We start from the raw sequence: 16963 nt of genomic DNA on the forward strand, positions 1-16963 counted from the left end.
AAGAAATGGCTCCACTCATGTGGCACAAAGAGCCCCTAAGGGGAATGAAAATAAGATTTAGACAAGGAGAGGGGCCCAGGTCATTGAGGGTTGGGAATATGAAAGCAGAGAGTATTGCTTCTTGGCCTTTTGGCTGAGATCAAGTGAAAGTAGAGAGTTTGGATCACTGCTTCTTATTATTATTATTCTCCTCCTCCTCCTCCTCCTTCTTTTTCTTTTCTTTTTTTCTGTGTTTCTTTTGATATTGGGTTCACTCTCTCACCCAGGTTGGAGTACAGTGGTATAACTATAGCTCACTTCAGTCTCAACCTCCTAAACTCAAGCAATCCTTCCATCACAGCCTCCCAGGTAGCTGAGATCACAGGTGTGTGCCACCAGGCCTGACTGATTTTTAAAATTTTTTCTAGAGATTTGGTCTTGTTATGTTGCCCAGGCTGGTCTGGAACTCCTGGGCTCAAGTGAATCTCCTGCCTCAGCCTCCCAAAGTCCTGGGATTACAGGTCTGAGCCACTGCACCTGGCCTCTGGACTACATATTCTTTACTTGAGACCTACTAAGGGCTTTGGAACAGATTAGTGCCTCAAATCAGGGGTGTGCTTGAAGTGCATGAGGCCAAATTGAAGGTGGGGAGGCCATCGCAAAGACCTAGGGCCATGTATCACAGGTAGAAAATGCCTCAGTGCCAGCGATATTCATCAGATGAGGGCAGATGTAACGGATGTGCGAGGGAAATAAAGAGGAATCACCAATTGGTAAGAAGCCAAGTTGGAGGAGAGCAGGGGGTGACGGGTGAAGGAAGAGGTAGTTCCTCTCTGGATGCATCGAAATGATCCACCTTCTCTTTCTTCTCATCAGGTTACCCACACGAATACACTGAGAGCTGAAAAGAAGCTCCACATGTTCTCTCCAAGTCAATTCAATTGCACGTTTGGTCCCTAATTTTAGGAGGCCCAACGGTGCCTTCTATCACAAAATTTCTCAAGGGGAAGAACTCCAGCGACTCCCAGGGAGCCAAAGCTACCCAACCCACCCAGCATCTGCCTGCTCAACATGCTCTTTGCCCTCATGCCCATCACTCACTTCCCAGTTCAGTCTGTGTTCAGTGTCAGCAAGATTCTGGAAGCATCTTACCCTTCAGCATCCCCCTGGAGTAACTGTACGTCACACATTGTTTAATAGATGTCTCATACTGTCAGTTATATTCCAATGAGATCTGCATTTGGGGCTTAAGTCTTACTGATTCCTAGTATAGTGTTTCTATATGTAAATGTGCAGGGCACCATGGTTTACTGCTTGATACACCTGCCAGTTCATTTGTCACTAGTAAGTAACAAATTAGTTCATTATTTGTTTTCCAAAGAAGGCAAAATAAACTGCAGCAAACAGTCACAGCACATAAGCAGAATGCTAATCTCACCACAGAAAGCCTCTTTTATTATTTTGAATTTTAAAAGAATATAGAAAAGAAGCCATCTCCAACTATGCTACATAAAGGCAAAGTGATAAGAACAAGCTTAATATTAATTGTTCAGCCCAAGAATCAATTTCTTGTCTGGTCATTTTGGTCACTGAATTTTCATTATTGTAGATTCCCCAACAGCAAATAAATGGTAGGCATTAATATTCATAACTATGTGAGGTAGGATAAATCCTATTAATCTGAGTTCACAGAGCGTAAATCTGAGACTCAAGAAGGTTAAGTAGCCAGCCCAACAGCTCCAGCTCGTGGCACATCCCCTGATGTGTTTAAAAAAGAAATCTAAAAGTTTGTGTTAGAAATTCTCTATGCTTTCCATTGCAATGATTTGTCAACTCAAGTCACTTGTTATTTGCCTCTATGTTTCTAAAGATCCCTCACCAGAGAAAGAAAATTGCCATTAGCTGCATTTTTAAGAAAGCATAGAGGGAGTTATTCTGAAGTTTCTAGGGTATGACATTGGAGTTGACATTTCAAATAAGAGTGCAGGTGTTTATAAAAGATAGAGGAACCTGGACTGTGACTGCCTAGAAATGGTCTCATTTTGCATACCAGAGAATGGAAGCATCTATTACTTCTACTCCAGAAACCCTAGCTAAGTTACCTAAGAGGCAGAATCATTTTGATAAAAGAACACGTGGTCCCATTATCTCTGAAGGGCCTAGAATAAGAGCTTCAATTAAAAAAAAAGATTAATAAATACTTACAATGAGCTAGGCACAATGCCCAGTTGAAAAGCACACTCAGTCCTAGTAAAAGAAGACATTTTAAGCACACAGGGCAGTATTTCTCTCTCCATTCAAGCGATATGGGAGAATAATTTGTGCTCTTAAAGAACTTCATGATTGTGAGAACAAAAATGTTTCAAAAAGAGGCATTTCTTTATAAGGGAAAATAAGGTTCATCTTTTAATGGTTTTTAGATATTTTTAACCATCCCCCTCAATGAGGAGAAGAGGAAGTGGTAGGAAGTATAATGGGGAATGGGGAATTTTTCCTGATTCAGGCCATAATGAGCTGATATTTTTGTTAGTTATAAAAACGTTTGCTGAAAATCTTTTTGTTCTTCCTGGTCTTTAACATGTAACAGGAATTGATGTTATATGCATGATCATCATGACTTCTTTTCATAGCAACTCCTCTTATTGAAATAGCTAACATTTAATAAACATCAGATTTTTAAAATAATTACATTTAACTTCAGAAACATGATAGAAACTACTGCATGACAGTGCATCTACAAGCCCGTCTTACCGCCAAGACTCATGAATCAAATAACAGAATGCCTTTCTGAGGCCATTCTTTTTGCAGCGGCAAAGGAAGTGTGTGTATCTAGTAAATGGGCCATCTGTCTCAAAGCCTGTAGCCCCAGCGCCACAGCACCCTCATCAATAGATGTCTGGATTCCAATTGGCCATGTGGGTGGCAGGCACTAATACCTTGTTTTGATGAACGAGCCCTATAATGTCATTACCAAGGGTGACATTTTAATAGCAATCAGACATAGCACTCTTATCTAAAAAGTCACTCAGCTTTCATCAAGAGTGCACCCCCTGCTCTAGGAGAACATGTGAGGTATTCTTTCTGCTAAAGCCGTCAGCCATTTTTAGAACTGTTGCCCAAAATGCATGTCTTAACATGAGGCAGCTGCTGACACTGATCGAGTCTCTTGTCTGTGCTTATCTTGTCATGGGAACAAATTTTCAGGCTTATATATGGCGGCAGTCCTAATCAATCATGGACCAGGCTCCTTGGCTTCCCAATGCTTCATAGTTGTGGAAAATCCATTCACAGAAACCTGGAAAGGTGGAAGAAGATGACACTAAATAAATGGAGGAAAGAAAGACTTTACTCAGTAACTCAAATGTTTAATAAAGTAATCTAACTCTTGGTACACAGAGGAAGCCACAGAGATTTGGCCGTCTTGCAGAAATCAGTCACTAAAGATTTGGGGGAAATTAGAAATGCAAAACCTGTTTATGATGGCCACACCAAGGTCAAGGCACCTCAAATAAATCTTGTATTGACTTCTTGGTGCAAATTTCAGAGAATGGCAGTGGAAAGGTATTTATCTTTCTTACTTGGAAAAGAACACATAATTTGGAATGGAAACCAAATAGCAATTAAATTATTGTCTCTTTCTCAGGGAAGACACCAACATTTAAGTGAAATAAATGAGATATGAAGAAAGCTTAAAAATCATTAAAAATGAAAATACAGATACCTAAACTCTTATCATCAACCAGAACCTAGTGAACATCTAATAAGTTTAAGGTATTATCTTTGCCTTTTCTGGAGGAAAAAAAAGTAAAAAACTAGAGCTTTCAAAGTTATATAGTCTGAGTTTCAATGCCAGGTATGCTGTTATCAGAGTAAGCAAGTCATGACAATCTCTAAACTTTGAGTCTCACCTAATAATTGAGAACAATACTTATCTATTATATTGTGGGAATCAAAATGATCTATTAATTTATTTTAGTAATGTAACAAATACTTATCAATCATTGTCCATGTATTATGCTCTGTTCTAATAATTTAAAATAGCAGAGAGTAAAAGAGACAAAACATCCTTCCTTCAAAGAGTGTGCATTCTAGTGGGAAAGTTGCATAGCACAAAACATAAAGCAGGACAGAAAATGCATGGCAGGCCGTAGATGCTAGAACAAACTAGGAACCAGAAAACAGGAAATGTTCAGTGGTGTGAAATTTTATGGCCAGGGATGGTGACTCATGCCTATAATCCCAGCACTTTGGGAGGCCAAGATGGGTGGATCACCTGAGGCCAGGAGTTCGAGACCAGCCTGGACAACATGGTGAAACCCCATCTCTACTAAAAATACAAAAAGTAACCAGGCATGGTGGTGCTCGCCTGTAATCCCAGCTACTTGGGAGGCTGAGGCAGGAGAATTACTTGAACCTGGGAGGTAGAGGCTGCAGTGAGCAGAGATCATGCCACTGCACTCCAGCCTGGGTGACAGAGCAAGATTCTGTCTCAAATAAAAAATAAGAAATTTTATGTAGGTTCACTATGGAAAGCCTCACTGAGAATGTGAAATTTGGGTAAAGGTCTAAAGCAGATGAGAGAGTGAATCGTGCAGATATTTGGGGAGAGTGGCAAAAGAGACATTGGAAAGACAGGATGACGTTGGAGTTGACATTTCAAATCGGAGTGCAGGTGTTTATAAAAGATAGCAAAACCTAGACCATGAGTGCCTACAAATGGTCTTATTTTGCATACCAGAGAATGGGAGCAGCTATTACTTCTATTCCAGAAACCCTGGCTAAGTTACTTTTTTGCAAAGACATTGCAAAAAACAAGATGCACAGAGCCCCTGAAGTGCAGGCTGGTCTGATGGGTTCCAGGAAACATGAGAAAGCTGGTGTAGCTCGAAAGAGTGAGCAAAAGGCAGGAAGGGAGCTGAGCCTGCAGGTTACATGTGCTTGGCCATGACAATCTCAGCACCTGGCCCATTATATAATTAAAAAAAAAAATTTGGAGACAGATATATCATACTTGATTTTAAAAAAATCAAGCTGAATACTTATATTAGTCCGTTCTCATGCTGCAATAAAGACATACCTGAGATTGGGTAATTTATAAAGGAAAGAGGTTTAATTGACTCACAGTTCGGCATGACTTGGGAAGCCTCAGGAAACTTACAATCATGGTGCAAGGAGAAGCAAACATGTCCTTCTTCACATGGTAGCAGGAAGAAATGCCAAGCAAAAGGTGGAAAAGCCCCTTATAAAACCATCAGATCTCATGAGAACTCACTCACCATCATGAGATCAGCATGAGGGCAACTGCCTCCATGATTCAATTACCTCCCACTGGGTTCCTCCTATGACACATGGGGATTATGGGAACTACAATTTAAGGTGAGATTTGAGTGGGGATATAGAGCCAAAATATATCATCCTACTACTGGCCCCTCCCAAATCCCATGTCTTCACATTTCAAAACACAATCACGTCCTTCCAACAGTCCCCCAAAGTATTAACTCATTCCAGCATTGACTCAAAAGGCCAAATCCAAAGTCTCATCTGAGACAAGTCCTATCTGCCTATAAGCCTAAAATCAAAAGGAAGTTAGTTACTTTCTAGATACAGGCATTGAGTAAATGCACCTGTTCCAAATGTGAGAAATCGGTCAAAATGAAACTACAGACTTGATGCAAGTCTGAAATCCAGAGGGACAGTCAAATCTTAAACTTTTATCTCTTTTGACTCCATGTCTCACATCCAGGGCATGCTGATACAAGAGGTGGGCTTCTACGGCTTTGGGCAACTCCACCCCTGTGGCTGTGCAGGGTACAGCCTCCACTCCCAGCTGCTTTCATGGGCTGGTATTGAGGGTCTGCAACTTTTCCAGATGCATGATGCAAGCTGTCAGTGGATCTACCATGCTGGGGCATGGAGGATGGTGGCCCTCTTCTTACAGCTCCAGTCAGTAGTGCCCCAGTGGGGACTCTGTGTAGGGGCTCTGACACCACATTTCCCTTCCACACTGCCTTAGCAGAGGTTCTCCATGAGGGCTCCACCCCTGAAGCAAACTTCTGCCTGGACATTTAGGTGTTTCCATATATCTTCTGAAATCTGAAATCTAGCTGGAGGATCCCAAACCTCAGTTCTTGACTTCTGTGCACCAATAGGCCCAACACCATGTGTAAGCTGCCAAGTCTTGGAGCTTGTAGTCTCTGAAGCAACAGCCTGAGCTGCACATTGGCCCTTTTAGACACAGCTGAAGCTGAAGCAGCTGTGATTCGGGGCACCATGTCCCAAGGTTTCATAGAGCAGTACCTGGCCCATGAAACCATTATTCCCTCCTAAGCCTCCAGGCCTATAATGGGAGGGGATCCTTTAAGGTCTCAGGCATGCCCTGGAGACATTTTTCCCATTGTCATGGTGAGGAACACTGGTTCCTTGTTAGTTATGCAAATTTCTGCAGTTGGCTTGAATTTCTCCCCAGAAAATGGAATTTTCTTTTCTATTACATCATCAGGCTGAAAATTTTCCAAACTTTTACACTCTGCTTCCTCTTGAACACTTTGCTGCTTAGAAATTTAATCTGCCAGATACCCTAAATCACCTCTCTCAAGTTCAAGATAAATGCTGCCAGTCTCTTTGCATAGCAAGTGTAACCTTTATTCCAGTTCCCAAGAAGTTCCTCATTTCCAGCTGAGACCACCTCAGCCTGAACTTTATTGTCTATATCACTATCAGCAGCTTTGGCAAAGTCATTCAACAAGTCTCCAAGAAGTTCCAAACTTTCCCACATCTTCCTGTCTTCAGAGCCCTCCAAGGCTCTAGAAAATTCTGAACTTCCCCACATTTTTCTGTAGCACTGCCCCACTACCCAGTGCCAATTTACTATATTAGTCCATTCTCACACTGCTAATAAAGACAACTCAGGACTGGCTAATTATAAAGGAAAGGGGTTTAATTGACTCACAGTTCAGCATGGCTGGGAAGACCTCAGGAAACTTACAATCATGGCAGAAGGGGAAGCAAACACATCCTTCTTCATATGGCATCAGGAAGGACAGACACCAAGCAAAAGAAGGAGAACCCTTTATAAAATTATCAGATGTTGTAGAACTCACTATCATGAGAACAGCATGAGGGTAACTGCTCCCATGATTCAATTACCTTCCACTGGAACCCTCCCATGACATGTGCAGATTATGGGAATTGCAATTCAAGGTGAGATTTGGGTGGGGACACATGCCACACTATATCAATGTTGTTTGTAAAATAACTTAAATACAAGGACAGATAAATATTGTAAGTTAAAATGCAGAAAAATACATATACGGAAGATAACTAAAAATAAACTGATAACATTATATTACTATCTGGGAAAATAATTTTTAAAGCAAAGCCACTAAATATTTAAAGCTGTTTTTACATAATAACCAAAATTTAGATTCATGTTTTTTTCTGAACTTCCATGTATCTGAAAACTTAGTTTCAAATACATTGAGTGAAGAAAAGCAAAATTGTAAATGTCCGTCATTATAGTAGAAGATTTGAATACAGTACTCGAAGTAGATCAAATAAACAGAAAATCTTAGGGGATACAGAAAACAGAAGCCATACAGTTACCAAACTCATCTGCTGGCAATATCTCTACAATAGTGCAGTCAACAATTGAAGAACATACATTCTCTATATGCACATATGGAAACTACAGTTTACAACAGCCAACTCCATTAAAGCCCATCTTTAGTAACCAAAGACTAAATCTAAGCAAAAGATAGGCATGTCTTAATAAAGAAAATCATAAAATTTTATTGAAGTAATTTAATTGCCAAACTCTTGTTTGGGCAGGTTTAAGTTCTGCCAAATTCTAATGGAAATTCCAACAGAAATTTTATTGAATTTGATGTGCTGATTCTAAAATGTGCATGAGAGAGAGAAGTGCCAAGACAGTCTGAAGAGTAGAAGAAAAAATGATGATTATCAGTCACCAAAAGCCATTAAACTAGGGTAGTTACAAATGTGGTGGTGTTGCAGGGCTAAACAAACGAGCTGAAAAAAGAGAAATAGCCACACATATGGATTCTTGACTTAGAAAGGTCATTACTGACTATGGTGGGAAGGGAGAATAGCTTATTCAAAATTCGCTGGAGAGCCCTTGATTATTCACAGCTAATGGAAAGGACTATCCTTTTTCCTATATAACACCAAATACAAGAATCACTTCTGAGGCAGATTGAAGATTAAAGGTGAAAGGCAAAACTTGAAAACTTAGAAGACAAAGTAAGTAATTTTTAAAATATCGTCATGTACTAAGTGATTTCTTTAACATATTGGAAAAACAGTATGAAACATGAAGAAAAAGGTTTCTAAATTTGACTATGGTAAAATAAAAAACTTTGGTCCATCAAAATATAGTATAAAAGAAAGCCATAAACTCAGAGATATTTACAATACATATAATCCATAAAGGATCAGAATTTAGAATACATATATACACAATGTATATACACACAAACACGTTTGTATATAGATATACATATCATATGCATGTATATGCATATGTATATGCATGTGTATCCTACAAATCAACAGAAAATACATACAATCCAATGAAAAATAAACAAAAGACTGACTCAGAAACTTTATAGAGTAGGAAACGGGAAAGGCCAATAATATTTTATATGTCAGATAAGTGAATATTTAAAACTCTGCCAATATTAAGGGTTGGGGGATAAACCACTTTGAGAAAGATTCTGGCAGCATCTAGTAAAATTTAGAAAATACAGGGCCGGGCGCGGTGGCTCACGCCTGTAATCCCAGCACTTTGGGAGGCCGAGGCGGGTGGATCACGAGGTCAAGAGATCGAGACCATCCTGGTCAACATGGTGAAACCCCGTCTCTACTAAACATAAAAAAATTAGCTGGGCACAGTGGTGCGTGCCTGTAATCCCAGCTACTCAGGAGGCTGAGGCAGGAGAATTGCCTCAACCCAGGAGGCGGAGGTTGCGGTGAGCCGAGATTGCGCCATTGCATTCCAGCCTGGGTAACAAGAGCGAAACTCCGTCTCAAAAAAGAAAAAAAAGAAAGAAAATACATACCTTCTAAGTTGTCATTCTATTTTCAAGAAATTTACATATGAGCAACAAGAGATGGATGTAATATTTATAACAGCATAGTTCCTAATACCCAAACATGTAACACCTGCCAACAGAAGTGTGCTGTACTTACGCAGTAGAATATTACATAGCAGTAATAATTAATGAATACAACTAAAACATTCCCACCTAGATGCGTGTGGGTTGTGCTATTGAGAATTAAGTAGGCAATTCTGGGGGATGGGGTTGACTGTGTTACAGACAAAACGTATGAACTGAAAAATGTAAAAGTTCAAGGAAGGTAAAGAGCTTTTCAGAAATAGACTTTGCAAGCACATAGGTGGCCCTGGATCCCATCCCAAGGGAAGTGGAAAAGGAACAGTTGGGTTTCTGAAAGACACAGAGTAAAAGTTTGCAGATGCTGAGCACGAGCAAGAGTTAAGGAGGAGCCTGGAGGGGAAGGCAAGGAAGTCAGGGGAAACAGAGGAAGGACTCATGCGATGCAAGCTCAGGAAGAGGTCATCTATCCAGGAGCGTGGGTGCCACAGATTCCAGCCTGGTGAGAAAAGTGGGCTGCTATTCTGTTAGAAAGCTTTCATTTCAGAAAATGACCTGAAGCAAATGCGAGGGAGACGTCATACTTTCTTTAAATCTGGATGATGAATGTGAGTGCTTACTTTATTCTCTATCCTCTGAGACAGTGGTCCCCAAGCTGTTTGGCACCAGGGACCAGTTTCATGGAAGACAATTTATCCACAGACCAGGGTAGGGGGTTGTATTAGTCCATTTTCATGCTACTATGAAGAAATAGCTGAGATCGGGTAATTTATAAAGAAAAAGAGGTTTAATGGACTCACAGTTCCATATGGCTGGGGAGGCCTCACAATCATGGCAGGAGGCAAAGGAGGAGCGAAGTCACATCTTGCATGGCAGCAGGCAAGAGAGCGTGTTCAGGAGAACCGCCCTTTATAAAACTCTCAGATCTCGTGAGACTTATTCACTGTCACAATAACGCAAGAACAACACAAGAAAACCGGCCCCATGATTCAATTACCTCCCACCAGGTCCCTCCCATGACACATGGGGATTATGAGAGCTCCAGTTCAAGATGAGATCTGGGTGGGAACACAGCCAAACCATGTTAGAAGTGGTTTTGGGACGAAACTATTCCACCTCAGATTCTAACAAGGAGCATGCAACCCGGATCCTTCACATGCACAGTTCACGACAGGGTTTGCGCTCCTGTGAGAATCTAATGCTGCCACTGATCTGACAGCAGGCGGGGCTCCAGCAGTCTTGCTCGCTGGCCCGCTGCTCACCTCCGCTGTGTGGTCTGGTTTCTAACAGGCCATAGGACTGGCAGCTGTTCACAGCCTGGTGGTTGGAGACTTCTGCTCCGAGGGATATTTGAAATATTTCTTTATATAAAACATTTTACACATTTTTATTTCCCAAAAAATAAAACTGTTGTGAACTTTTCACACTGAGGGGGAAAAAAAACACTCACAAGAAGAAGCACATTTTTTAGGATGAAGTCACGGATGCCTGGCATTTGTCCTGCCCCAACAAAGCTACTACGCCTGTGAACCCTGACTTTCACTACTCAGAGAGTTTCAGCCCCTAGCTCCTTACCTGCCTCAATGGAAGCTACTGTTGGACGTTTGGTTTCTAGAGGAAAATAGGATTGGCTCAGGGGCTCCGGTAATCATTAAAAAACACTAATGAAGCTGATTTGTTGATGTTTCAACAGTTTCACATAAAATTAGTCTTGAACAAATGAAAACAATGTAAACAAAATATTTATTAGTATCCTTGTACAGAGAGTTGGGAGAGTTAATTTTAAAAGGCCTCAATTCTGTAAAGCAATCACTTTATCTATTGACCTATCCAAGAAGCTACTTATGAAGCTGCCATCACTGGCTATGGCAAGAGATCCCCATGCCCAAGGTGTGTCATCCTCCTCGAAGTGTCAAATGATGGGGTAGTGACACCAGGTCACAGTGTCAATACTGACTGACAGCTGATCTGAGCTTATCCTTTTTTCCTGGGAAGTGCCTCCTACATGGTTTTGCTATGTTGCTGTTGCAACCGTCAAGCTGAGCCACTTGATGCTAAATTTATAGGATATAGATAAATATATATTTATATATTATTTAAATATAAATAATATTCATTTATATTAATATATTAATATTAAATATAATATTATATAACAAAATCAATATAAATATATTACTATAAATATTAATATAAATTAATATTAATAATTAATACTAGTAATAATTATTTTAATAAATAAAATAAAATAATTAATAAATAGTAATATTAATAATAAATAATTGATATATTTGTTATTAATATTAATAAATATATCTATATAGATAATAACTATTAAGATTTATATAGATAAAGATAAATTTATAGAAGTGGTATACTCTCTTTGGAGAGTTAATGACATCTGGAAGAGCCATCATCTCTCACTGTGGTGCTTTTCTCCACTAGCATTAGAAAGCAAACGTGCCCCTGGAATGGTTAAATCCCAGAGAAAAGAAATGTAACTGCACTTGGAAAATTTTTTAAAAGTTAAATGGATAAGCTTATGGCACAAAAATAACACAAACGTTCCACTGTTTATTCACTGAAAGAGGAAAGAAAATCATTGGCTTTATCAACCAAGGCTTGCATCCAAGCACAGTGAGAGTTTCTCACTCTGGTATTGGTCCTGTAAGTGGGAGTACAGCTCATAAGAGAAGGTGACGGGAAAAACAGACTGAGACGGTGCCCATACCTAAGCCATCTACAATCTGGGTCAGAAAAGTCTCATCTTTACATTTTTAATATATGACAAAAGAGAGAAGATATGTCGAGAGATGTGCTGAAAGTTCTTAATGGATACATCTTTGTGATGTTAATAGTTATTAATACTAATAATCTAGAACTTAGTTTTCTGGTGTTTCATTCCTAATTAGGATATAGAAAGTCATGAGAAAAATCACTCCTGCCCTAATAATGACAAAAAGCCCATAATCTATAAAATCCTAATTTTTTTAGATAGATCAGAGAGCTGAGGCCACAACACAACCAAATAAACTGAATTATTAAAAGTAAAAAATCCCTCCAAGGAATCATGAGATACACAAAATTACTTCTTTGACAGAGCAGGAAAGGAAGAGGCAGCTACCAGAAAAATAAGAAGAAAATAGCTAATATTTTAATGAATGCTTATGACCTAAAAAGACAAATATGAGACTTAATATAACTAAAAGTCAGCAGATTAGGAGTCAGTCAACTTTTTCTTAAAGGGCCAGGTAGTAAATATTCGGGGATTTGCAAGCCATGTGGTCTGTGTCGCAACTGCTCAGCTCTGCTGTGGTGACACAAAAGTGGCCGTAGATAATACACAGGCTAATGAGCGTGGCTGTGTTCCTCTAAACTTTATTTACAAAAGTGAGTGGGAGCCCCATGAACCAGAGTTTGCTGATCCCTTATCAAATGCTTCTTAGCATCTCAGGTGGATTCTAAGCTGGCATAATCCTATTTCCTTTCGCTGTCTGAAATGGACCAGCAATGGTGGCAGAGGAGAAGCTGGCCTCAACAACTGGCATGAAAATCAAGGAAGCTGAGCCAAGTTCCCACTCCATTAGTTCCCGCTTACATTAGTGTAAGTAATTTGTACGTACACAAGTTCCTAGGTTCCCAATGAGCAATCCTGCCTTAGTCTATTCAGGCTGCTATAACAAATCCCCATAGACTGGGTGTCTTAAAGAGCAGACATTTATTTTTCACAGATCGGAAGTCTGGAGGTCCGAGAGCACGGTGCTGGCCGATTCAGTTTCTCAGTGAGGATCCTCTTTCTGGTCCTATGTCCTCACAGCAAGAAAGACAGTTCTCCTCTCTCTTCTTCTTCTTATAAGGACACTAATCCCATCGTGGGAGCCCCACTCTCATGGCTTCATCTAAACTCAATTACCTCTGAAAATACCTCACCTTCTAATACCATCTCATTGGGGGCTAAAGCTTTCATGTATGAATTTTGGAGAGACACAAATTTTCAGTCCATAACAAGTCCAAAGTCTACCATCCAAGGTGCACACCAGTCAGGGTTCCATCATGAACGCAGGGATTCTGAGTGGATGAAGTGTTCTGAAATACCATGGCAAGCATCTTCTGCCATGACACCCAGTCCTCTTCCGAAGGATCTCAGGGCCATACATTTGTGTAAGTGTACCTGGGGTCAAGGGAATACCTGGACATCTCAAGGCCCGGAGGAAGCAGGGATAGGGCTGGCAATGAGATGGAGAGAGTTTAAAGCATCATCACGGTGTGCCCATCAGAGTGAGGGCATCCGGGGCTGCAGAAGAATATAGCCCTGGCCATGGTGCCCTTGCAGTGCCAGGCATGCGATTCCCATCACAGACTCAAGGTTTGGGGAAAAGCCCTTCATGTACTTTTCAAAAGCTGAGCACTTCCAGGTGCCAGAGTGGGACCATAAAGGGAGCTAGAGAAGTTTCTGGAAGCTGGTGCTTCTCTATAGGTACTATTTCTGCAGTTCTATAGCCAAGCATTTGGTGGTTGTCCCAGGTCTGCTATGGACTAGCAAGGTCAGCAGCTGAGAATAAGAACAGGCAGAGAGTGAGCGCAGGAGCTGTGGGTCTCGGCCTGGCTGTCACTCTGTTGCCAAGACAACTTCAGAGAATCGCAGCTGCAGCTTCACTTCACTTCTGCCTGCAATCTTCTACACACATTCCTCTTTCAGCCTCTACTAACCTAGAGAGGGTATTCCAGGTAACAGACTTCCAGTTTACCTAATTGACACAGGATAAACTACCACAAAGCTTTTTTTTCCCCTGCAGAGTGAATTATTAGCAGCCAGTCCTTCCTGAGAACCTTAGATCAAATTTTTGTTCCTTTAATTTCCTCATGATGTGAATGAAAAAGGCTCCTACTCATGCTGTTAGGACCTTAAGTTCCCCGAGGTTTCAAAGGTGTGAAGAGCCGGAAGGCATTTGATCCTAACTGCAGGGTGTGACTACATGGGTGTGAGGCTCAGGAACTCAGAAATTGCAGCTTTCTGAGCAGAGGCGCCAGGAGACTCAGCCAGAGGTGGCACCCAGTCTAACGACCGTTCTGTTTCTGACAGTCAGGCCTGAGGACATAGGCTTAGATATTTTCTCCAACTACTGCCACAGCTGCTGAACCAGAACCATTTTCCAAAACCCTCTTAGTCTCCTGGACCTGTGGCAGATCCTGCAGTTCATGGGCAAAGTCTCACTACAAAATCAACCCCAGGGACAGAGTCCTATATTTCCTACCTAAGGGACCCAGGACCTCTATTCTTCAGTTTCTTCTATAAACAGCTCCTTCTGGGGTATGATAACTTCACTGTGAGTTTTTTCTTTTTTCTTTTCTTTCTTTTTTTTTTTTTTTTTGAGACAGAGTCTTGCTCTGTCTCCCTGGCCAGACTGCAGTGTCATGATCTCGGCTCACTATGACCTCTGCTTCCCGGGTTCAAATGATCTCCAGCCTCAGCCTCCCTGGTAGCTGGGATTACAGGTGCTCACCACCACACCTGGCTGTTTTTTGTATTTTTAATAGAGACGGGGTTTTGACATGTTGGCCAGGCTGCTTTTCAACTCCTCATCTCAGGTGATCCACCTGCCTCAACCTCCCAAAGTGCTGGGATTACAAGCATGATCCACCGCACCCGGCCTGTTTTCGTCTTTTTAACAAAACACAATATCCTTTTAAATGCATCGGAGTTACCCACCCTTAGCTTACCATTCTAAATGGGGCAGGCTTCATTTTTAACCAGGGCGATTGCCAGTGCTTTTCGGCATCATAGTGTGTGACCCTCCTTTTGTGAAGGAAGGGAAATGCGCAAACTCACAGATGTACTTAATACGTGGTAACCACCCCTCTGGTAGCACCAGTAATCATAGCAATCTGTTTTTCTCCCAAGGCAAGAGGCGACACCATCTGTATGCATGGGAGAGGAGGTGGCTGGGGAGAAGCAGCGGTGTGACTTACAAATGGTGGGGCCTGCACCGAGGAAGAGTAACAACTGGACAAACACAAGGAAAGAGCAAGGGGGCAAGGGCTGCGGGGTGTTGGTGTGGGCAAGCTTGAAACAACGACTACAGACTGCAAACCTGGCAGGAAGCAGGCCAGCTCAGCCCCCATTCTGTGAGCTCATCTGCTCCCCGCTTGAATAGAAGGGTCTTGATTGAAAATACCTTTGGGATCCACGTAGTTCACATCCTGCAGTCTGTTGTAAGGCAGTTTTCTTAATTAAGGTAACACTTTCTCCTTTAGCAGATCTGCCTGGAAATGTACAGTGGCTTGAACACCAAAAAAGTTCATTTCTTGCTCATTTAACACTTGTAAATGGTTCCAAGCAGGCAGGGGTGGAGGAGTTGGAGTACTGAGAAGGGTTCTACTCCACAGAATCATTCAGTGACTGGTTTGGCGTGGGCTCTGCTGCCTTTACCACATGACGCCTGAAGTCATCTAAGTATTTCCCATCTGGTTAGAGGATAGGAAAAGATCATGAAGAAGCATGTGTGGGAATGTGTGTAGGCCAGGCTGAAGTGGCTCATATCACTTCCACTTCTATTGCATTGCTTCCCTCTAACAACAAAGGAGATCAGGAAATGCCATCTCCCTCCCTGTGCTCAGAAAGAAGGGGAGAACGTGGACTTCAGGGAGTGCTTGTGTTTGCAACAGAAGAAAAGCTCAGAGAAGGCGGAGAGCTCAGAGAGAAAGAAAGATCAAGGGACCTGAGATTCTACTGTGGTAGAGGAAATAGCTGGGAATAAGTGAATAAGAGCTGAGAATGTGAGGGAGGACGTGTATCAGAGGCTACGATTTCAAAAAGAGAGCAGAGCAAACTCAATCCAAAGTTCGAGAGTTGGCTCCATAGTGGGTAGTGTCAGGGCTGTCGTTGATGAAGATGAGAAAGCTAAATTCGGTAGCAAAAAAAGTAACAGCTAGCATGCATTAAACATCTGCCACATGTAACATAGTAAGCCGTTTACTTCTTCTGAGATTTGAAATAACTCTACTGTCTTGAAACAATTATTACTGACATTTATAGAGGAGAAAAGTGAAGCACAGAGGCCATATTAATTACTAAGATTACTGGGATGTTTACACCAGGGAGTTTGATACAACCCAGACTCAGGCTCCCATTCCAAACACAGTCTCTATGACTGGGCAAAACTTTAATTAGAGAGAAAAGATTTTGCTGGGTGAGCCATGAATGTGCATGGAGTAGGTAGATAAAAAACTGAAATATAGATGTCAATAACAGGGGATCTAAAATAAAGTATGAGTCTGTACTGATGTCTCTCTCTAATGCATTAGCACATGGATCATTCCAGTCTCCCTCCTTTACTTATCTTTAAATTCCCACTCAGAAATCTGACCACCCTCATCCACCAAGCATTTGCTTCATTGTTCAATCATAGCACACATGTACAGTAGTATCAGAATTGTTAATCAGCACCTCCATGAGAAACAACATAATCAGCTACAGTACAACATTTAATTTGCCTTTGGTCTTGCAGACTAATTTCCAAAGTTTTTCACATCAGCATTTTCCCCTTGTCCCTTTCAGGGAGGTTCTTTCATACATTTGTAATACAGAGAGATAGTTTCATCACATTCTTTCTTCCATCCTGAGATCTCACCATCTAAGTCATTTTTTTAATGGCATATGTTGAATTTTATTTTTCGTGCTGTAAATTTCTACGAATAAAATTCATAGTGTATTGTATCCACCATTTTAGTATTATACAGAATAGGCCCACTATTCACCCCCAAATCCCCTCTTCTTCACATATTTAACCTCCCCCACTCCTCAAACCCTGGCAACCAGTGACCTTGTTACCAGTACTATAGTTTTGCCTTTT

The 16963-nt window shown here is 41.2% G+C and overlaps 1 long non-coding RNA gene across 1 annotated transcript in view; it reads right to left on the reverse strand.

Moving 5' to 3' along the window:
- Window positions 1-565: 565 nt before the first annotated feature.
- Window positions 566-16963, reverse strand: part of LOC135268270 (uncharacterized) — a 348872-nt gene continuing 332474 nt past the window's right edge. Inside the window, exon 3 of the long non-coding RNA XR_010336538.1 lies at window positions 566-3274. This is a non-coding gene — a long non-coding RNA (uncharacterized LOC135268270). The remainder of the gene's footprint in view (window positions 3275-16963) is intronic.

Source organism: Aotus nancymaae, unplaced genomic scaffold (assembly GCF_030222135.1).
Source record: "Aotus nancymaae isolate 86718 unplaced genomic scaffold, 86718_ANA_hifiasm-v0.15.2.pri h1tg000040l, whole genome shotgun sequence".
Taxonomy (NCBI): domain Eukaryota; kingdom Metazoa; phylum Chordata; class Mammalia; order Primates; family Aotidae; genus Aotus; species Aotus nancymaae.